The sequence below is a fragment of the Ranitomeya imitator genome, chromosome 6, assembly GCF_032444005.1.
Source record: "Ranitomeya imitator isolate aRanImi1 chromosome 6, aRanImi1.pri, whole genome shotgun sequence".
NCBI lineage: Eukaryota > Metazoa > Chordata > Amphibia > Anura > Dendrobatidae > Ranitomeya > Ranitomeya imitator.
This window is the reverse complement of record NC_091287.1, coordinates 86729455-86746587: the sequence shown is the minus strand read 5'-3', so window position 1 is coordinate 86746587 and position 17133 is coordinate 86729455. Positions and strand designations below refer to the sequence as shown.

Here is a 17133-nt window from a genome sequence, read left to right as displayed (position 1 = left end):
GAGGAGGTGAAGATATAAGTAATGCAGGAGGTGGCTGTGTATAGAGATGGTGAAGATATAAGTAATGCAGTAAGCAGCTGTATATAGAGGGATTGAGAAGTGATGTACTGCAGCCTATAACATTGCCCCGGTCTGTTCGTCTGCAGTGGTGACATCATGCCGTCAATCAGTGAGCTCAGTGACTCAATCCATCTACATGCGCATAGCCATTGAACTCAGCGATTGGCTTTCTATGTGACGTCACCATCACAGGCAAAACATCAGAAACCAGGCCGCTGGCGGAAACTTAGCACTTGACAACAAAACAGCAAATGGGACAACTTTTCAGAAGCCAGATATCCACACTGGTGGTCATCATCTGGAGCTCTAACTATACAGACTGGCAGTATATTAAATGCCTTTGGTCTATTTGGCTCTACTGCAAGACCAAACTGGAGGCCATTGTTTGTTCCCAAATGCCATGCCCAGCAGTATCCTGCAGAAAACATGAAAGAATAAGGACCCACCCTCAGCAAAACCACTTGGGTGACTTGCACAGGTCAGACCTCAGAGGCGGTCAACTGCAAAATAAATTCCAAATCTGCCATTGCAGCAGGGTGTCCACTGCATGTTACAACCAATGAGGATAGCTCGGAGACCACTCCTGTGACCACATCATCCCTGTGCCATAATAGTTCACATGTTGTGGGAAGGAAGAGGTTACAAGAGCAGTCTCACAAAAACCGCGATCACACATCCATGTGTCATGGTCCAAGTAAAGACCCTAAGGCAAGGGTCTCCTGTCCCGAAATTGTCAGCCTTATATTTGCAAATATACTCGGACCATAACACGCGGATGTGGGAATGTGGCCTAATGCATATAATACATGCATATTAATAAAGCTTTCATTAAATTACATAAATATGAGGTGTTGGGTGACCACCCGAGTTCAAAAATCTGCAGGGACTGGCCCTATTGATTTATACTGTGGTTTTGTCAGGTTTCCATTTTCTTTATTTATTTTTTTTAAATAAAAAAAATTTATAAAAAAAGAAAGGAAAAGCCCGACATTCTGCTCATTAATTCGGTAACAGATGAATCCACTATCACAGATTACCCTACCTAAAAAGCTTAAAGTGATTGTTTGGACAAATGATATTGGAAACTTATTCTTAAAGGGAAGGTACCGCGTTTGTAGGTCATTAATAAATCACTAATGTAGCATAACATGCTGCTATAAGCAAGTTTGAAATGCATGTGAAACATATTTCATGTGTTATATGAGTTTAAAGAATGCACTGGGGGCTGACATCTTGGTTTTGCAGCAGTAACAGGGCCCTATCAGTGTCAGATTACGGCACCCCATGGACATAGTACATAATAGACCGGCGTGGACCCTATCTGTAACATTGCAGCAGCATTAGCAGTGAGCTGGGCACGCCTCTGTGGGCTGCACAACTCACTGCTGTAGGTGTGACTAGCTGCCATTTTATTATAGCCCTGTGCTCTCTATCACAGGACAGAAGAAGCCCTCCCTGCTCCTCTGTACTCCAAGCAGGCACGTCCTCAGCTCCTCACATGCTGCCCTGTGTGCTTCTCCTGCTGTGTCTCTGCCTCCCCCTCACACACAGTCCCTGTGATCTCCTGTAAGCTGCACTCACAGCCTGCAGAGAGGGAGGTGACACCTGGAGAGAGAGCAGGGCAGCATATTTGTAGAAAAATATATAATATTTTTTGTTAAATATTAATATTTCTTATTTTTATTCTGTACTGAGCACATGGTTTCTTGCTGACACTATCAAAAGCTATTTCTGTGTATGTAGCTCAGAGTATAAGTTAACTCCATATACAGAGGACACGTGATCAGTGTTGAACATATATAAACGTCTCTTAGGAGGGTGTGGGGGCTTTTGTCACGTGGGACGGTCACCTCCCTGCCTTCACCATCATTCTCCATGGACATAAGACAAGACACGAGGAACAACAGCTGTTAGCTACTCCATGCCATGAGGACTTCAGACTTCACACAGACAGATGACTTTTACCATTCAGGACCTTGGGAAAGATGAGTAACAAAACAAGCGCTGATATTTACACATGGACACTCTGTTTGTAATTGTTTCATCTACCTTATATGTTTTTGCTGCGATGGTGGATAACTCAATAAACCACTATACTTTCGTCAGGATATCATGACATTTTTCTTTTAAGAATAACGCACCTGGTTAAGTCTTGATTAGATATTTTTGCGCAATAACGATTTTTAACATTGGCCTAGCCAGCCAGTTTTGATTATTTGTGCTATTTTTGCGTGAATTTCCTTCTTCTTGCACACGGGGGAAGACAGAAGAGTTCCGCTAGATTGTGCAAGTATTCAGGAATTCCACTTCAAAACTTCAAGTCACAAAGAACTCATACAAGAACCTACGAATTACGGAGACTTTAACAGGTGTCAGACAGATTGACAGCAAGCACTGGTAGTGCTGAAGAACAGACGTGCTAAAAATAGCCGTGCTGAAGTCCGGAGCCCAGCGTTGTAAAAGCAAAGGGACTACAAGCTGAGATTTCAAGGTAAGACAAATGGATTTGATTAATTCATATGCTAAATCAAGTCAGATAGAATTTGTAAGTTTGTACGGATCTAGCTTAGAAATATTTTGGTCTAATTTATTTGCAGAATGCAGAATAGCGAATTCGAATTTGAAATTAGATTCTAAGCTAATGTTTAGGAAAAAAGAAAAATAGCAACTGAAAAATATTTTACATATGGTTTATGTATTTAACGAGTTTGTGACAGAGAAGTCCAAAAAAGACAGCGTAGAAAGAATTTCTAAGGAAACTAATGATGTTCCCAAGATTGACTGTAATGGGAAGAGTGAGGAAGATGTGACACACGTATCTGTAATGACGATGACCACCCAAAGTGACATTGACTTTGTGACACAAGATGAAAAACAAGATGGAGGAAGCGTAGGAGAAACTGACAAAGATGATCTACGAGGGACAGATGTACCATTGCCATTAAAAATAGACGACTCAGAGGCCCAACTCCAACTTAAATCTAGGAAAATCCTGCTAAAATTGTGCAAAATCATTCCTGCATATGATGACAAAATCCATGTGTGCAGAAATTCAGAGATATTTGAAAGTTTTGCTGATAAGTTTGATTTGACTAATGTGCAGAGAAATAATTTGTTTAAAATTTGGCTTCCGGTAATCTTCTCCAGAAGACTCTCACTAAAAATGCAGACTGATGAGTTCCACGAAAAGATGACTGATGTAGAAAGATTAAGAATTTTGATTTTCTGTGGATTGAAAGAAAATTATCCAGATCTTGATATTCTTCTAAAATTGAAGATTGGCCGGGAAGAATGTACCTTTACTTTTATGGCCATTTTTGAAAGGACTTATAAATTGGTCTGTACGAATTTGAATCAACAATCCATGATAAATTGTTTTGTAAACAAGTTTAAATTCTTAAATCCTGTATCTCGTGTTATGGCGTCACAGAAAGATTCTTTATACGAATGCGCCCAATCCCTTGATTTTTCTAGAAAACACGAGAATCTTGAAAGGAAAACACATTTTACTAAGTTTTTGAAACCAGTCAGAATTCAATCTTCTCGGAGAAGAAGAAATCACCTTCTCGGAGATGCCAGGCGTCATGCACCACCCGAAACCACGTGAGTCCGACGCTCTACTACAAATACCATGATTCCTTTCGGTCTAACTTCCGGTCATGTGACCATCTACATGCTGGGCTACTATTGGCCACCGTCCATTTAAAAGGGGCATGTTTCCGCTGTGATGCCACTCCCCCTGACGAAGGCACAGAGCCGAAATGCGCATTGGGGCTGTGGCATCACCATTTGGATGCTGGTGAGTAGCGTACCATACTATGTTACTACTTTTAGATGATTCCTCCTTAGGTTTACACTAAAGGTCTTGGGGTTCTTGAGATTATGGATCCTTTGTGATCCTATCGCTTGGCGTTATTATATGCCTATAGTTTATTATTCATTTGTACTTACTTATTCACTTGACCCTTATTTACCTAACCCTTAGCCTGTGTTCCTATTCCCTGGCACTTGTTATTTATGCATTGAGGAATCTATTTGTAGCTTACATACCTGTAGTGATCTATTTTGCCCATCCATTGGTGATGCCTTTTTTGTTTTCTTGGCTCACTTGTAGCACTGTTGGCTATTTTTAATTGTCTGTTTTTTACCAATAAATAAAGTTTGTCCTTTGTTCATAAATACGCGTTTCTTCTATTAGCTTAAACTGATTCTTTGCGTAGAACTACGTTTTTCCTTTGATTTGGGCATAGTTGGACTGCTTTTGAGTTGTTCTATTACCATTTTATAATTATATATATATGCCCTGTAGCAAGAATTATCATTTATTACAGAATTCAATCTTATCAAAAGCCAAAATCAAAATCTTCAAACCTGATCCAAAATCAAATCTATGAAGTACGAAGAAAATTACATATTTGCTACAAACCCTATGAAACGATTCAGGAATCTATCAAAGAAATTCCTCTGAAAGGGTTAAATGCTGAAGGCTCAGATCTCTCTGAGATGGCGGAAATTGACAAATGGAAGCAGGTGGGTATCTCAGGGGGTGCTCAGCTGAACACTCCATTATCACAGCTCTTCAAAGAGTCCATAGGGTTAACAGAGAGTTACATTTTGGGATAGGAATTGGCTAAAAATGTAATTATATTATATGATGAGTTATACAATGTATTATTTATTAATGTAATTATTCTATCTCAATATAATTCTGCAGTTATATATATTAATATAATATACAGTAAATACTGTAGCATATTTGTATAAGTAGAGATTATATTAACTGCATTTTTATATATATAGTGAAATAATTAAAATTTACTCCAGTAAAAAATATTTAGAATTACAATTAAATACATTTATTAAATATATACATATGTATAAGATATCTAAATTATTTTGTTTTGAAATAAATATGAAATTAACCTTTATCTTTCATTTTCCCTTAGAATTTTACTTTCAAAGCGAGGATTGAACAAAAAATACCTGTTTCATGAATTTATGTCTTATTCACACAGGAAGCTATATTAACTGCATGATTTTTATATATTTAACACTTAAAAATAAATAATATGTCTAATACCTAAAAATGTATGTACTACATGTTTTTCTGTAACATTATGTTTTTTCCACTGCATGGTGCATGACGTGACATATGTGAGTTAAGGGATATCATATAGCCTTGTTTTAGTTTTAGAAATTTTCCTCAGGCTTTGCATTCAACCGGATTCAGTTACAGGCTTGTTCCAGGATTAGCTGTGAAACATTCAACTCGGGTTTCTTGTAAATGGGTCCAGTCCTTTCTATAGGTTAAAACATAGTGTTGGATAATATTTGGGGAATATTCAAAGGAATATTAGAATACTAAATTTAATAGATTAGAATGCGCATTGATTAATAATTAGGATACAATATTTTGGGTTAATATATGTGTATTCTTTGTATGTGGAATATGTAGTTTGAACGTCTATATGTGTGTCACATGTGACAGATGACAGAAGTGTATGGGCAGCTGCTAAGGGTGAATCCAATGTAAGAGTGACCAGAGCGTGGTATGTGGAATGTGGAATGTGTATGCACAGTTTGACAGAGGCCTCATGATTTTTGGTATGTTTGAGAAAAAAAAAATCTTTGTGTTTAATTTAATAATAGCATTCAGTTAAATTATTAGAATATTAAGATATATTTAAATATTATTATTCAACATATATTTCTTTAGTGATTATTATTTAATAAGTACAATAACATTTCCCAAATGATAATTTTTTCATATTCAGTGTTTTTTATAGTTACATAGATGAGTACACATCTTCAAACAAATATATGGCACAAGTTGATATGACAGTTATAAAAATAATTATTTCTCACTTGGGTTTTTACAAATTAATTTTTTCATAAAATAATATTTTTTGATATTAAGGGGGAAATGTGTTTTTGATCCTGATCACATCATCACATTTCATCAATACCTCTTCTTCACACATTTTAATAAAGAAGAAATATTAATAAGGTATTATTGGGTACAATAACAATAAATATTATAAAAGTCTTTTTTTTTCTCTTATGAAGGGTATTATATGCAAAGTTGCATAATTTCAATATTTTGGTGATCCAAGGTTATGACAACATCTACATGAGGAAGTATTAAGGGAATGTATTACTGAGACATAATCTCAGCATTTGTCATCAACATATAAAGGCCTTATTTTTATTTTTTATTCTCATTTTTATTTTTCATTTTTTTCCACTTTTCTTTCAATTTTTATTTTTCATTCTTATTTTTCATCAAGGAAAAATCAATATTTAATAGAGTAATGTCTACAAGCATATTGCTTTATCAAATATAGTGATCATATGGTTTCATCATATAAGAAAATTTCAATTCTGAGTTAAATACAACAATTCTTTCACTCATTCAGTCATATATATATATATACTTATTTTGGTTCATGGCTATACATACTTACATATTATTGGTCTACTGAACATAAATTAATAAAGTTTTAATACTAAATATCAGCACTTGTTACATAAAAGACACACTGAAATCTATGGGTTCAAGAAGAAATTACACCTATGACATAAAAATGTCCAATCACATGAAGAATATGGTTAATAATATACTATCATTTATTATTATTATTTTATTTTTCCAAATATAAACTCCATTTTAATATCATTTAATAATTATATGGATATTATTGATTGCTATGGTACGCTGTGATATTATAAGTTAGGGAAATTACCAGATTTGGTATAGAATAGGGAATGAAGACTTCAATCAAGATACTAAAGACGTTAATAAAGACTTTACATTTTTCTAAATTCAATTGATTCTTAAAAGTTGCAAGAAGAAAAGCCGTTATCCAGAAGTTCCACAAGGTAACAATGTTCTGATTTCTGAGTAATAATAGACCGTGTCAAATACAATTCATGTCACCATTCACAACTACAGCATCCATCACTGACTATGAGTACAGTATCAAAGATGAACTGTGTTATTACGTTCTTATCACGATCTAGTGGTTTCCTATCACCTATAAGACTTCCATGAAAGCTGGTGAACACTCAGGTAATTGTCAGGACGCTACAACAACCCTGACATGTGTCCTGTGTACTAAGGACTGGTTATGGTGCTATGTTTGGCAAGGAAGAGTCAATGTAACCCTTGCTGTGCCGACCAAAGACGTCACACCTGTTCCAACACCAGCGTGGATGATTTGAGGATTCCAGATGATTTCCAAGGCGAGCCAATGTAAGTCCAGGTCTCTAAAGGTGACACTGCACAGATATTAAAGCTACATTTCATCTATGGACTGTTTTCTTATCAACATTTGAATTTATGGACTTTGATTGACACATGACACAGTCTCTACATATCTACATGCTATCATCTATTTCAAAAGACTTATATTAAACAAGAAGACATCAATATGAAGACCAGATGACATCAGATGACATCAGACCTGAGATGCTTCAAGTAGATATAGGAAAGTATAATATATATTTTATATGAATATTAGTCACGGCTTCCCATAGCATGAATTTACATATCACTATATTATTGAGAACATATAGCAATATTATTATTGATACTATTTATTATATCATTTTGCTAAAGAAGAAAGTAGATTTTATTAATATTTTAATTTGAGGGTTCCAATCAATGTCTGTCACCCTCAAAAGGGGGAATTGTTAAATATTAATATTTCTTATTTTTATTCTGTACTGAGCACATGGTTTCTTGCTGACACTATCAAAAGCTATTTCTGTGTATGTAGCTCAGAGTATAAGTTAACTCCATATACAGAGGACACGTGATCAGTGTTGAACATATATAAACGTCTCTTAGGAGGGTGTGGGGGCTTTTGTCACGTGGGACGGTCACCTCCCTGCCTTCACCATCATTCTCCATGGACATAAGACAAGACACGAGGAACAACAGCTGTTAGCTACTCCATGCCATGAGGACTTCAGACTTCACACAGACAGATGACTTTTACCATTCAGGACCTTGGGAAAGATGAGTAACAAAACAAGCGCTGATATTTACACATGGACACTCTGTTTGTAATTGTTTCATCTACCTTATATGTTTTTGCTGCGATGGTGGATAACTCAATAAACCACTATACTTTCGTCAGGATATCATGACATTTTTCTTTTAAGAATAACGCACCTGGTTAAGTCTTGATTAGATATTTTTGCGCAATAACGATTTTTAACATTTTTCATATAGAAATGTTTGCAAACAGTGCAAACATTGCATTAATACATTTTAATTACTATTTTAAGCTTAATTTCACAAAAAAACAAAATACAAGAAAACTGGTGGCACCTTCCCTTTAAGATAGATCAATGCTGGACTGGTGGTGATCTGACAACCGGCACCCCAACGGATCAGCTGTTTTCTGCTCCAATGGTAGCTGGATGTAAACATTAAGGCTTTATTCACACTTTGCGGATTTTGCTGCGGATCCGCAGCTGATTTGACCGCTGCGGATCTGCAGCAGTTTCCCATGAGTTTACAGTACAATGTAAACCTATGGGAAACAAAAAACGCAGTGCACATGCTGCGGAAAAAACCATGCGGAAACGCTGCGGATTACATTCCGCAGCATGTCACTTCTTTTCTGCGGATTTTCACCTGCTCCAATAGAAAACTGCAGATGAAAATCCGCAGAAGAAACCGCAGTAAAAACCGCAACGGGTTTTCACTGCGGATTTTGGAATTCTGCTGCGGAAAAATCCGCAGTGGAATCTGCAAAGTGTGAACATAGCCTTACTATAACAGGAGACAATGTGCAGAACTCCACTGCTGCCGTTACTCACTGAATGGAGCTTAGCTGTCCGCCTCATACACTGGTTACTTCTGGCTGCTACAGGAGCTAATAACTAATCAGTGGGAGTAACAGATGTCAGACCCCCACCAATAAAAAAAAAAAATGACCTGTCATAAGGATAAGTCATCAATATCATTTGACTGGAGAACCACTGTAAACACTTCTGCAAAAAAAAGTAAAATAAAATGCCTATTTACATACATTCTAAAATATAGGAAGTTCGTTTTAACAAGAAAGAAGTTTACTTTAATTAAAGTGATTTCCACTAATGAGTTTTTCACTATTCTTAGGAAAGATGGAAAGATGATAAATATGTGGGTGTGGGGGTGTCACTACTAGAACCCATACCGATCACTAACACAGGTGACAAGCCTCGTTTGTTCTTCTATACTGGGATAAAAGGGAAATAGTCACCTCCTGAATCGATATTCACCTGCAGATCTAATAGCAATTTGTAGGTAAATAGCATTCAAATCAAGTCTGCCTGCATTACTGGAAAAACAGATACTGGGAGAAATGGAACTCCATGCAGCCAATCCAGATGATACAGGGAGCAGCTACAGCCATCGCTCCCCGCCACAGCGAGGGCAGATGTGCTCGCTCCCACTATTGTACGTGACAGGTGTTCCCTATATAAAGTATATCCTCTAACTTTAATGTGATTTCATGACGTTACTGCAACCATAAGATCACAGTTCTTCACATAAAAAAACGCCTGGCTAATCTGCGTTGAGCGGTCCGGTGGGTGTCTCTAACCAGCCTTGATTGATATCATCTGCAATGTCTGCAGCCTCTGCACATATCTTGTTCCCTACTATGGAGGCACAAGAGTTAAAACAGGCTGTGGAGGATATAGGTGATATCCATCACGTCACTCAAGGCAGCAGGACAGCGACTGCAGGAACAGAGGAGGCGGCTAACAGTCTGATGGGCGTCACTGGATGACAGAGGAGGCGCTGAGCACAGTCCAGTCTGCTCACAACTGCATAGTAGGGAACAAGATGTGCGCAGGCGATTAGCAGACACTTCAGGGGGATTATGAAGCATCTCCTGGTATGCGGCAGCAGAGCTAGTATGACTGAGATGGTGGATACATTATCAGTATATAGTACAGAGCGGCCTGCTGCTCCCCCATGATCAGCTTATAGGACAGTGCGACCTACTCCGCCATGATCAGTACACAGGACAGTGCAGCCTGATCCCCCATTATCAATATATAGTACAGTGCGGCCTGCTGCTCCCCCATTATTAGTATATATTACAGTGCGGCCTGCTGCTCCCCCATTATCCTTATACAGGACAGCACGGGGCCTGCTGCTCCCCCATTATCAGTATACAGGACAGCACAGGGCCTGCTGCTCCCCCATTATCAGTATACAGGACAGCACGGGGCCTGCTGCTCCCCCATTATCAGTATACAGGACAGCACGGGGCCTGCTGCTCCCCCATTATCAGTATATAGGACAGCACAGGGCCTGCTGCTCCCCCATTATCAGTATATAGGACAGCACAGGGCCTGCTGCTCCCCCATTATCAGTATACAGGACAGCACGGGGCCTGCTGCTCCCCCATTATCAGTATACAGGACAGCACGGGGCCTGCTGCTCCCCCATTATCAGTATACAGGACAGCACGGGGCCTGCTGCTCCCCCATTATCAGTATACAGGACAGCACGGGGCCTGCTGCTCCCCCATTATCAGTATACAGGACAGCACGGGGCCTGCTGCTCCCCCATTATCAGTATACAGGACAGGGCCTGCTGCTCCCCCATTATCAGTACACAGGACAGCACAGGGCCTGCTGCTCCCCCCATTATCAGTATATAGGACAGCACGGGGCCTGCTGCTCCCCATTATCAGTATACAGGACAGCACGGGGCCTGCTGCTCCCCCATTATCAGTATACAGGACAGCACAGGGCCTGCTGCTCCCCCATTATCAGTATACAGGACAGCACGGGGCCTGCTGCTCCCCCATTATCAGTATACAGGACAGCACGGGGCCTGCTGCTCCCCCATTATCAGTATACAGGACAGCACGGGGCCTGCTGCTCCCCCATTATCAGTATACAGGACAGCACGGGGGCTGCTGCTCCCCCATTAGGCCTCTTTCACACTTCAGTTATTTGGCGTCAGTCTAAAACCGCCATTTTCCTCAAATAACGGATCCGTCAATTTTTTTGGACAGATCCGTTATTTTCCCATAGACTTGCATTAGTGACGGATTGTGACGGATGGTCGTCCGTTCCATCCGCCATGCGACGGATCCGTCGAAATTTGGCAGACGTTTTCTGAAAATAGACGGACATTGAAACGTTTTTTGTCAACGCCGAAATGGCGGATCGCGACGGATCCATAGAATGGGCGCCTATGGGCGACGGATCCGCCGCAACGTTTTTTTCGGCGGATCCGTCGCGCCAATCCGTTTTTTCAATTGCGCATGCTCCAAAAAGAAGATACTTTTCCCAGACAACCCCCAAGTAACGGATCCGTCAAAAAAACGGATCCGTTAGAACCGTTTTTACAACAATTGTGACGGATCCGTCACTATGTCGGTAGTGACTGACGCCAAATAACTGAAGTGTGAAAGGACCCTTATCAGTATATAGGACAGCACGGGGCCTGCTGCTCCCCCATTATCAGTATATAGGACAGCACGGGGCCTGCTGCTCCCCCATTATCAGTATATAGGACAGCACGGGGCCTGCTGCTCCCCCATTATCAGTATATAGGACAGCACGGGGCCTGCCGCTCCCCCATTATCAGTATATAGGACAGCACGGGGCCTGCTGCTCCCCCATTATCAGTATATAGGACAGCACGGGGCCTGCCGCTCCCCCATTATCAGTATATAGGATAGCACGGGGCCTGCTGCTCCCCCATTATCAGTATTCAGGACAGCACGGGGCCTGCTGCTCCCCCATTATCAGTATACAGGACAGCACGGGGCCTGCTGCTCCCCCATTATCAGTATACAGGACAGCACGAGGCCTGCTGCTCCCCCATTATCAGTATACAGGACAGCACGGGGCCTGCTGCTCCCCCATTATCAGTATACAGGACAGCACGGGGCCTGCTGCTCCCCCATTATCAGTATACAGGACAGCACGGGGCCTGCTGCTCCCCCATTATCAGTATACAGGACAGCACGGGGCCTGCTGCTCCTCCATTATCAGTACACAGGACAGCACGGGGCCTGCTGCTCCTCCATTATCAGTATATAGCACGGGGCCGCTGCTCCCATTATCAGTATATAGGACAGCACGGGGCCTGCTGCTCCCCCATTATCAGTATACAGGACAGCACGGGGCCTGCTGCTCCCCCATTATCAGTATACAGCACAGCACAGGGCCTGCTGCTCCCCATTATCAGTATATAGGACAGCACGGGGCCTGCTGCTCCCCCATTATCAGTATATAGGACAGCACGGGGCCTGCCGCTCCCCCATTATCAGTATATAGCACGGGGCCTGCCGCTCCCCCATTATCAGTATACAGGACAGCACAGGGCCTGCTGCTCCCCCATTATTAGTATATAGGACAGCACGGGGCCTGCTGCTCCCCCATTATCAGTATATAGGACAGCACGGGGCCTGCTGCTCCCCCATTATCAGTATATAGGACAGCACGGGGCCTGCTGCTCCCCCATTATCAGTATATAGGACAGCACGGGGCCTGCTGCTCCCCCATTATCAGTATATAGGACAGCACGGGGCCTGCCGCTCCCCCATTATCAGTATATAGGACAGCACGGGGCCTGCCGCTCCCCCATTATCAGTATACAGGACAGCACAGGGCCTGCCGCTCCCCCATTATCAGTATATAGGACAGCACGGGGCCTGCTGCTCCCCCATTATCAGTATACAGGACAGCACGGGGCCTGCTGCTCCTCCATTATCAGTATATAGGACAGCACAGGGCCTGCTGCTCCCCATTATTAGTATATAGGACAGCACGGGGCCTGCTGCTCCTCCATTATCAGTATATAGCACAGCACGGGGCCTGCTGCTCCCCCATTATCAGTATACAGGACAGCACGGGGCCTGCTGCTCCCCCATTATCAGTATACAGGACAGCACGGGGCCTGCTGCTCCTCCATTATCAGTATATAGGACAGCACAGGGCCTGCTGCTCCCCATTATTAGTATATAGGACAGCACGGGGCCTGCTGCTCCTCCATTATCAGTATATAGCACAGCACGGGGCCTGCTGCTCCCCCATTATCAGTATACAGGACAGCACAGGGCCGCTGCTCCCCATTATCAGTATACAGGACAGCACGGGGCCTGCTGCTCCTCCATTATCAGTATATAGGACAGCACGGGGCCTGCTGCTCCCCCATTATCAGTATACAGGACAGCACGGGGCCTGCTGCTCCCCCATTATCAGTATACAGGACAGCACGGGGCCTACTGCTCCTCCATTATCAGTATACAGGACAGCACAGGGCCTGCCGCTCCCCCATTATCAGTATATAGGACAGCACGGGGCCTGCTGCTCCTCCATTATCAGTATATAGGACAGCACAGGGCCTGCTGCTCCTCCATTATCAGTATATAGGACAGCACGGGGCCCGCTGCTCCCCCATTATCAGTATACAGCACGGGGCCTGCCGCTCCCCCATTATCAGTATATAGGACAGCACGGGGCCTGCTGCTCCCCCATTATCAGTACACAGGACAGCACGGGGCCCGCTGCTCCCCCATTATCAGTATACAGCACGGGGCCTGCCGCTCCTCCATTATCAGTATATAGGACAGCACGGGGCCTGCCGCTCCCCCATTATCAGTATACAGCACGGGGCCTGCCGCTCCCCCATTATCAGTATATAGGACAGCACGGGGCCTGCCGCTCCCCCATTATCAGTATATAGGACAGCACGGGGCCTGCTGCTCCCCATTATTAGTATATAGGACAGCACGGGGCCTGCTGCTCCCCATTATCAGTATATAGGACAGCACGGGGCCTGCTGCTCCCCCATTATCAGTATATAGGACAGCACAGGGCCTGCTGCTCCCCCATTATCAGTATATAGGACAGCACGGGGCCTGCTGCTCCCCATTATTAGTATATAGGACAGCACGGGGCCTGCTGCTCCCCCATTATCAGTATATAGGACAGCACAGGGCCTGCTGCTCCCCATTATTAGTATATAGGACAGCACGGGGCCTGCTGCTCCCCCATTATCAGTATATAGGACAGCACAGGGCCTGCTGCTCCCCCATTATTAGTATATAGGACAGCACGGGGCCTGCTGCTCCCCATTATTAGTATATAGGACAGCACGGGGCCTGCTGCTCCTCCATTATCAGTATATAGGACAGCACAGGGCCTGCTGCTCCCCATTATTAGTATATAGGACAGCACGGGGCCTGCTGCTCCTCCATTATCAGTATATAGGACAGCACAGGGCCTGCTGCTCCCCATTATTAGTATATAGGACAGCACGGGGCCTGCTGCTCCTCCATTATCAGTATATAGGACAGCACGGGGCCTGCTGCTCCTCCATTATCAGTATATAGCACGGGGCCCGCTGCTCCCCCATTATTAGCATATTTATTTGTTTACTATTCAGGGAGATTTCGATACTTTCCATAACACAGAACTGTCCCTCAGACACCGACTGCAGTACCGCAGGGCAGTGGCGCCATGTCAGCCTGGGCCCGTCTCCTCAGCACAGGCCCTCCCCCGCTCTGTCCTAACAATGGTACAGTGACACTCCGTCCAATCACTATGTTGCTGCTGTGCGAAGAAAGCCGCTGCCAGCCGTACGTTCTTACCGGAGGAGCTCTGCAGTCACCGAACTCTGCCGCTTTCTAATCTCCCTTCACGTTCTTGATGTTGATGGATGAAACTCGACACGCACGCACGACGTCAGGAGGCCCCGCCCACGCGCGCCTGTCCTGCTGTATGTGTACGCAGCGCCAGCAGGGGGCGCCCTGCCCATAGCTCGTTATGTGGAGGACGGTGTGTGTGGAGGACGGGTCGGTGTGTGCAGCCTGCATCTCCCGAGTCCATGCACAATCCGGGGGTAGCAGTACTTTGAATTCAGCGCATGTTTGCTCCCAACCTGCAGCGTTCACTGACCGTGTGCACCTGCAGATCCCTCAAAGCATAAAGTGCCCTGCCATGCAGGTATCAAACCCATAAACATGTCAGTGTGTCATGTCAGTACGCTGAGTTTTCTGTCTGGATTTCCCCATAGAATTACATCACATGCAGAGAATCCGTTGGTAAAAAATGCACTTGCAATTTTAGTGCTTGCGCATCAAAAACGCAGGTAATCTGCACATGACTGTATGAGTAAAATAGAGTTAAAGCCATATATCAGGAAGTATAAAAAACCAGCAGCTTTATTTAACGTATGACACACCGCAAAGAAACAAAAAGCGCTGGTCAAAAACGTGATAAATCACGTAAAAAAACACAACCTAATTAATAAGAGCAGAAAAGCTCATTGTGGGAACACAACCTAAGGCCAGATGTGTACGCAGAGTATTTGGTCAGGTCTTTTACCTCAGTATCTGTAAGCCAAAACCAGGAGTGGATGATGGATACAGAAGTGGTGCATATGTTTCTATTATACTTTTCCTCTGGTTGTTCCTCTCCTGATTTTGGATTACAAATACTGATGTAAAAAACTCACCAAATACTGAACGTGTGCTGAGCCGGCTGTCAGTCTGAGTGCCAGAATATGACTGAAAGCAGTGGCGTAGGAAGGGGGGTGCGGGGGGGGCGGTCCGCCCCGGGCGGCACAATGCTGGGGGCGGCCGGCGCTGCAGGAGAAGATAAAAAAAAAAAAAAAAAAGACGCCCCTTTAAATCTTCGGGCGGCGCCGTCCGCCGCCACGACCAGGGCCAGCTCCCCCCACCCCCGGGTCCCGGGTCCCGCCCCCGCCCCCCGCTCTAATACCTCTCCTGGTTCCTGCGGCTGCAGCGTCCTCTGACTCTGCGACGTCTCAGAGCAGAGGGCGCGATGACGTCACTACTGTGCGCGCCGCTCTGCCTCTCTGTCCTGAGCGTCGCAGAGCCGGAGAGACGCTGACTGCACCGGACCTGCGCTGGGAACGGGAGAGGTGAGGATTTTACTTTTTTTTTTTTTTCTTTATTTCTGACTGTCTGGGGCTGGGGCAATGCTGGAGACCATGGGGCAGAATGCTGGACACACTGGGGCAATACAGGAGACCATGGGGCAGATTGCTGGACACACTGGGGCAATACAGGAGACTATGGGGCAGATTGCTGGACACACTGGGGCAATACAGGAGACCATGGGGCAGATTGCTGGACACACTGGGGCAATACAGGAGACCATGGGGCAGATTGCTGGACACACTGGGGCAATACAGGAGACTATGGGGCAGATTGCTGGACACACTGGGGCAATACTGGAGACCATGGGGCAGAATGCTGGACACACTGGGGCAATACTGGAGACCATGGGGCAGAATGCTGGACACACTGAATACTGGAGACCATGGGGCAGATCTCAGGACACATTGAGGCAATGCTGGAGACCCTGGGGCAGACTTCTGGACATACTGGGGCAATACTGGAGACCATGGGGCAGATTGCTGGACACACCGGGGCAATACTGGAGACCATGGGGCAGAATGCTGGACACACTGGGGCAATACAGGAGACCATGGGGCAGATTGCTGGACACACTGGGGCAATACTGGAGACCATGGGGCAGAATGCTGGACACACTGGGGCAGTACAGGAGACTATGGGGCAGAATGCTGGACACACTGGGTCAATACTGGAGACCCTGGGGCAGATTGCTGGACACACTGGGGCAATACTGGAGACCCTGGGGCAGATTTCTGGACACATTGAGGCAATGCTGGAGACCCTGGGGCAGACTTCTGGACACACTGGGGCAATGCTGGACACTGGGGCAGATTGCTGGACATACTGGGGGTAATATACTGGACACACTGGGGCAATGCTGGACACTGGGGGTAATATGCTGGACACACTGGGGCAGACTGCTGGACACACTGGGGAAAGGCTGGACACTGGGGCAGATTGCTGGACACACTGAGGGCAGATTGCTGGACACACTGGGGGTAATATGCTGGACATACTGGGGCAGATTGCTGGACACACTGGGGGTAATATGCTGGACACACTGGGGCAGATTGCTGGACAACATGGGGGTAATATGCTGGACACACTGGGGCAGATTGCTGGACAACATGGGGGTAATATGCTGGACACACTGGGGGCAGGA

At 44.4% G+C, this 17133-nt stretch overlaps 1 protein-coding gene across 1 annotated transcript in view; it reads right to left on the bottom strand.

The window, feature by feature from the left end:
• The window catches only part of STK31 (serine/threonine kinase 31), a 160961-nt gene extending 146212 nt beyond the window's left edge, over positions 1–14749 (bottom strand). Inside the window, exon 1 of the mRNA XM_069729864.1 lies at positions 14679–14749. The gene's annotated coding sequence lies outside the window, so the exon portion shown is untranslated. The remainder of the gene's footprint in view (positions 1–14678) is intronic.
• Positions 14750–17133: the final 2384 nt, after the last annotated feature.